Raw genomic sequence first — 7,065 nt, 5'->3', positions numbered from 1 at the left:
GGGTTAATCTGGGCAAAATGATGAACAGTTTCTGAGTCTGGAATTATCTAACTTGGCTGTGATTATCTAGTTTAATTTCCAGATTAACTAGAGATATTTATCTAAATTGGGTGGCTGCTGGTATTAAAAGTAGGAGCAGGAAACTTTGGAGTCATTTTTACAACACAGTTAATTGCTTGTCCTCTCAAAGCTGAGTCTCTCCACAACATTTCACGCCTGCCCAACACCATTACTGCAAACTCTTGTCCACTTGAATGTCTTGCATACATGAGCAGGTCCTTGGGGTTCATTTTCATGAGCTGTAACTGTGGTAATTGAACCTCTTCTCCAGGCTGAAGGCCACACCACACATACATATTTCCACCCTGTGCTTTGAGATAATTCTCTTCATGCACCAATGTCCCATTGTGTGATGTTTGGGGTTCTGGTTGTAGAAGCTGTTAGCTACAAATTTTCCCCCTTAGCCTGGTAGGAACGCCTTTTTGCGTAACAGATTATTTTATCACATCTGTAAGGTAATTGCTTCTCCACTGGCTTCCAAGAATGCCTCAGATTTGATCTGTGATGGCCTCTGCATTCTTAATGCCTGTACTCCAAGGAAATGTACCCCTGATACTGATGAACTGTGTAGATGACTGATGCTGTAGATCCAAAGTTAACTAGGCATTCTCTTGAAAGGAGATATATATGGGCAAAGAGGAGTTTCCTGAATAATCTGTAGAGACAGCTGTGTTATATTTTATGATTTCCCCAGTAGTTACAGAAGTGCAGGTAACAGACTTTACATTTTTACAGCTTATTATTCTGATTGCATGTCCAGCCACTGACTTTTGGATAAACAGGATAACAGTAGAAAAAAAAAAAAAGCATGGGTTTGTAGAACCTTCACTCCTTGACCTCAGCACTGAATCTGTAGTTTCCTTAGTGCTACCATAAAGTATCTACAGCATGTTAATCAGAGATTCATCATAGCCAGGATCATGTAAAATGGGCATGGGAGCCAGGAAACAAGTCTGCCTCTGAACCTGTTCCATCTCTTATTTTCTCCCATAGCTCTTAGAAAGAGCTCCACCTGGCTTCATCCTCCTGTCAGGGAGTTGTAGAGAGGGATAAGGTCCCTCCTGAATCTCCTTTTCTCCAGACTGAGCCACCCCAGCTCCCTCAGCTGCTCCTCCTCAGAACTGTGCTCCAGACTCTTCCTCAGCTTCACTGCCCTTCTCCAGACACTCTCCAGCACCTCAGTGTCTTTTTTGTCCTGGGGGGCTCAAACTAAACACAGAACTCACACAGAGATGTGTCCTCACCACAGCCCAGTACAGGGGGTGATCATTGCACTGGTCCTGCTGGCCACATTATGTGCTGTTTATTCTAAAAAGAGAGGGAGGAAGGCATTCTTTGCCTCATTAGTGCTGCAGGATGTCGTATACAAGCATAATTATACTCTGCAAAAAGGCCAGGGAGACCACACAGGAAGGGTATTGAAGAACTGGAAAGGGTACAGGAGACATCAAGCATGACAAAAAATTGAAAGTTGCTATTTAGGGACAAGGGATAAGGCCACCCTTTTGTGTTTTGTTTTTTTGTTGTTGTTTTTTTTTTTTTTTTTTTTTTTTTTTAATTTTTTTTTGAGAAGAGAGAAGCAAGGGCTACTAAAAGGTGTAAACAATTTAATGGGTATCAAAAGGTAATGGCAAAACTCATTCAGACCATTGCAAGCTAACTGACAGGTGAGTTGATAATAAATTTGGAGAAAACATCATTAATCCAGAGTGTTCTGATCTGGAGCAGGGAAATGCTTTTTGCAGCGTGGGGTCTCCACCATCAGTGCCCCATCTTTTCTCTTGCTTCTACAGGCTGAATTGCATTGTGACTTCTGCATTTCAGGAATGCGACTCCTGTCCTTGACCTCCTCTGCAGATAAATACAGCGTGCCCTTTACTGCTGAGTGGTTTGGGAAGAATGTCAGCCAGACAAGAGAGGGGAGATAAAGGAAAGACAGGTGAGGATGGTTTTCATCTGCTCTTTTTCTGAACCATCCTGCTTGACTTTGCCTACAAGACTTTGGGCAGTGGGGTTAAGAGGAGCAGGCCAGGGGGTGCCTGGTGCCTCTGGGGTGGCGTAATGAAGCTGGGCACAGGAGAGCAAGGGGGCTGTGACATGAGGCTGCCACTCAGGGAGCCCCATGTCACATGGGTACCCCCTCTGGCACAGAGTCTGGAGGGGAGGCACCACAGGGTCTCACCACATACAAGTGCAGGATCCAGCCACAGCAAGGGAGGGGGAGAACAAATGATCCATAAGAAAGGGAGGTGGTGAGTTACCCCAGCCCCTGGCTCTGCAGATTGCTTTTGGCAGCAGGGCTCTCCAAGGGGGCAGGCTCTGGATTAGGAGATTTCAGACAGTGGGTGCCTGTACACAGCTCCACTGGACCTGGCCTGGGCTGGGAATGCTGCATGGGTGAGCAGGTCCATAGGCAAGAGCCAGGGTAGGCTGCCTGCCTCAACCTAGGCAAGAGCAGGAACAAAACACAAGCCCACCAGAGTGCATCCCAAAATTTACTTCTTTTCCTGGCAAGGCAAGAACAAATGGTGGTGTTTCTGTGCCTTGTGCCTTAAACACAGCTTAAGGGAGTTATTGCTGAAATGATCTGGTTTTGGTCCAGGCTGTGCTAGGAGCTGGGCTGTCTGGTTCTGCAATGCGGGAATTGCCTTTTCCCAGCTGCCAGTCTCAAAGTCAAGCTTTCTGAGCACAAATAAAACAGGATATTGCACACACACTGTCACTGATATTTAGCAGAGGGAATATTCAAAATATTATTCAATATTCAAAACATTATTCCCTCCAATACAGAATGGCTGCTGGGTGTTACCAGACCATGTGAAATGACATCTGAGTGGAATTTTATCAGCAACAAACAAGAAACAAATGAAGAAGGGAGGATTAAAAAATTCTTTTTTTTTCAATGTATACTATGATTTGTTTTGCACATGGATTTTTAAATTACTGTTGGGATGTGAAGAAGCAAAGAAAAAGAGCAGACAATGTAAAGTTACTTGTTACAGAAGGGAATGTTAAGGTGTCAAGCAGCAGTTAGGGACATGTTGGGGAGCAGGAGGGTGGTACTTTACAGATATTACTGAGGTCAGCACAAATTCTCCACTACTTTCATTAACAGAGGATCAGAGGTTTGATGGGATCTAGAAATACAAGGAGGTTAAAACGTGGCAGGTGTGGGTAACCTCATGTACACAGACCTTTGCCTCAGAAAGCGGAATGTTCTTGCAAATCTGACATAATCCAATTCCTTGATTTCCTCAGTGACATTTCTGCAGGCTCATGCACAGAAAGGACAGGGAAATGGAGATTTATGACAGCTATTCCTAGCAAAGGTCATTTCTTGATTGGTGAACAACCTGTCCTTAGTCATGCTGATGACGAGGCGCTGAAGGATAAGGGAGAAGCTGGAGAGCTTTAAAGCTTGACAGGGAATAACAGAAATAGAGCATAGATCATCTCTCTACTTGGGCCAGGAAGCTTGAATTCTTCCACCACCAGTGAAAGCCAGAGAACAGGAGGCAAAATCCAGAAAAAAAATACACAGGGATTTCTGTGGAGATTATGAGGGAGTCTGAGTGTCGAGATAGCAAGGGGAAAAGAGGAGCCACAGAGCATGAGTATTTGGTTTGGATAGTAAGGGTGTCCTTGGTGAAACCAGCTGCTTATAAAGAACAGGGTCAGGTTACTCTGGGGCTCCCTGGCCAGCCCCACCAACCTCCCAGCTTGAGCAGCTCTCAGCATCCTGTCCCATGCCACTTCCAGGACAATACAGACGATACACAAACAACACAAATATACACAAATGCACTTCCTCAGGTGTCCTTCCACAGGCAAGGAAGGCAGCAGGAAGGCAGCAGATGTGACGCGCATATGGTTTAAATAGATTGTGTCATACCCATTAAATAATAAAACGGTACCTCCCTGCTCATCACATGACTATTCTTCCTGCTTGCAGAAGAGATTTGACACTGTACATAAAGTGAAGCACCATTTTTTTTTTTTTAATCAGAAGGACCCTTCTGATTACAGGACCCTTCTGTGTGAAGGGAGTCACAAACGGGTTTTTCACTCAGCTACTGACCTGAAAAGAGAGCACTGGATACCTTGGTGTAACTAGCTTTGCTTGTTTTCAAGCTCATAATATTGGATTAAGTAAAAATGTGACCATTTCCCCAAAGCCAGGCTCAGATCCTGAACTGAGCTATGGTTTGAGCTGGGTCATTGTCACAAACCAGGCTTGTGGCCAGCAGGACCAGTCAAGAGATGTTTGCAATATGGAAATTAAGTCAACATGGGGGCTCCTTGCTGACCCATCTGAGTGCTCTGACCCAAGGAGGAGCTTTGGGGCTCTTCATCCATGTCCTTGCTAATCCCTTTTTGCCATTTATTGGTTCCTCTGGGCTCTGAGCTGCCAGCAGAAGTCACAAGAGCTTTTGAGTTGGTCTGGTGCAATACTCAGTCCAGTAACCTGAGAATGCTGTGATGGCCTCTAGCTTCCAATCTGCAGCTGAAGATCTTGCCCTTCCTCCCACAGTAATTCCTCTCACCCTTTGAAATATCTTAAGGCTTTTCCCAAAATCACAAGAGCTGAGGATGGCTGCTCTTAAAAACTGTAAAATAGATAACTGGTAGGATAATTGCCTGTGTTGTATTTCTCCCCACACAACACAGGCAAAAGCAGCCTTATGCTGTGAACCTCCCAGCCTGGTGTAAGTTGAACCCAAAAGCTATGAAGGAAATGGAAAATGTTAATAAATAATGATGTTTGAAACACAAGTCACAGAACAAACCACCAGACCTCCTGTGTTTATTCCACTGGACAGAAAATGGCTATCTCAGTTTGAGGAAAGTAAGATTTTGGTCACAGGTATGTCTTAGGAATTAGCCTGGGTGCTGCAGGTTATTCAGGAGATAAATCAGAGAAGCTCATGGATTAACTTTTGGTAGTATACTCAGAATAAAGACAACTTTTGAAATAAAATCAGCACAACTGATTACTTGATATTTCTCTGGTATGAAGAACCAAGGATCTCCTCAGGGCCAAGGATCTCTTCCCAGGGAATTTTAAATTGCCTTTCTTGATCCACTTCGCAGCTGCTAGTTTTCCATCTGGTATTTTCCAAGTCAGAACCAAGCATTTGTATGCTCCATCCTGCATGTTCTCAGTGTGATGTGCTCTGGAAATCCTGGCCTCATTTCCCAAATCCTAAGCAGGTGATCTGCACTTAAAAAGCCCAGTGATGTCTCCCTCAAGTGTGTTGGAATTACTCTGTGTGTATAGACCAGATTCAAAACTGGGACAGAAACATTAAGACAAATGTACAAAATCTTCAAATATTTTTGCTTAACTTCAGAAGTATTCAGGGAAAAGAAAAAAGGATTTTCCAAGAAACTCTGTGAGTAGTACAACTGTCTGCAACATTTCAGTGTAACACTTCAAAAAAAAAGAGAATCACTGCCTCTTCCAGGACAGCTCCGAGTGCACACCCTCTGGCAGCTGGGGTAAGGGCTGAAGAGTAATACATTATAAGCAAAGGGCTGACCTTTTCAATAGCCCAAATATTCAACCTCTCTGAAGTAACTTAGCTCAGCTTAGGCCTGTGGCCATCCACACAGTCATTCTTTCTCTCCTTTCACTCCAGCCACTGAATGCTGGCAGCCTCTCTGATATGCCACAAGAGCGAGAGGCAGCTTAGGGGAAAGGAGGAAAACACTGGGATAAGGAGCTTTCCAGACTGTGGATCAGGCTTGGACTCCATTCGGTTTGTCATGGGAAAGAAGACAAGAGGACTGCAAAGCCCCGAGGCTTCAATTTTACAGCTGCTCTCAGAGCTCCACTGCATTAACTTCCTTATTTCCCTGTGCTTCCACTTGATAGATGGCTTAGTTTCTGACTTGGATGGCTGATAGGTTTAGGATTAGCTCCCAGAGATCACGCAGAGAGCATTACCCTGACTCTGGAATTCACCTACAGCAAATGGTGCTTTGGGATCCCAAACTTAAACAGACCTGTACGGGCGTCCAGAGGGCACGTGGGCAACGAGAGCAGGAACCAGAGCAAGCCACTGGTTAATTTTAGATTAATGCTGGAACCCAGCACCGAGGGTTTGCATCTGGGTCCCCACAGCTCCTTCATGGCACTGCAGTGTAGGAGAAGCGTTCTGCCAGCCTGGCTACGGGGAATTCACAGCCGCATCCCACGGAGATCACCCCTCACTGCTCCGTTCCCCCTTGCACACGCTTTAACATCGAACTGCGCACAACATGCAGCCCCCGCCGCCTGCGTGCCGTTCCCTGAGCGCGCAGGTTAAATCAGCACGGGAACATCGTCCTGCCTGCGGTGTTTAATTCCCACCACTTTCCCGACCGCACCCGAACTCCGGAGCCCACAGGACCGGGGCCTGTGCCGCAGGACTCGGGCCAGGCCTGCTGTTTCACCGCCCCCTCCTCAAGGCGGGCCCAGCGCGGGGACTGTCCCTCGCCACGGCTCCTCCTCCCCTCCCGCCGCCTCGATCCGCTGCCGCTCGCTCCCTTCAGGCTCCCCGGGGCCGCTTCACGGGAGGCATCACTGGTTTTCCCCCCGGTTCCCCTCCCCGGCTCCCTCCGTCCCTGCCCCGGCCCTTCCCTTCCCTTCCCGCCGCTCCCCGGCCCCGGGGCGGTGGCGAGTCCCGGGGGCGGCGGCGGAGCCACGCCCCTCCGCTGACAGGCCGCTCCTCGCGCCGCGCCCCCCCCGCGGCTTCGGGAAGCGCCGCCGCCAATCGCCGGGCGCTGACAGACGGCCGCGCTGGCCTATCGAGTAGCCGCTCCTCAGGAGGGCCCCGCCTCCTCGGGCTCTGTGACCAGTCAGAGCAGGGCTGGGGCGGGAGATGAGGATCTGCGAAGCCCTCTACGCTCACCGCCTCCCCCCTCCGCTGCGCGAGATGATTGACAGGCGCGACACCCAATGGACTGCGGACGCCCCGCGGCGGGGCCAATGATGCGGCGGGGGCGGGGCCCCGGCGGGCGGCG

The sequence above is a fragment of the Pyrgilauda ruficollis genome, unplaced genomic scaffold (genome assembly GCF_017590135.1).
Source record: "Pyrgilauda ruficollis isolate IOZ18807 unplaced genomic scaffold, ASM1759013v1 scaffold4, whole genome shotgun sequence".
Lineage (NCBI taxonomy): Eukaryota > Metazoa > Chordata > Aves > Passeriformes > Passeridae > Pyrgilauda > Pyrgilauda ruficollis.
This window is presented reverse-complemented; position numbering follows the sequence as displayed.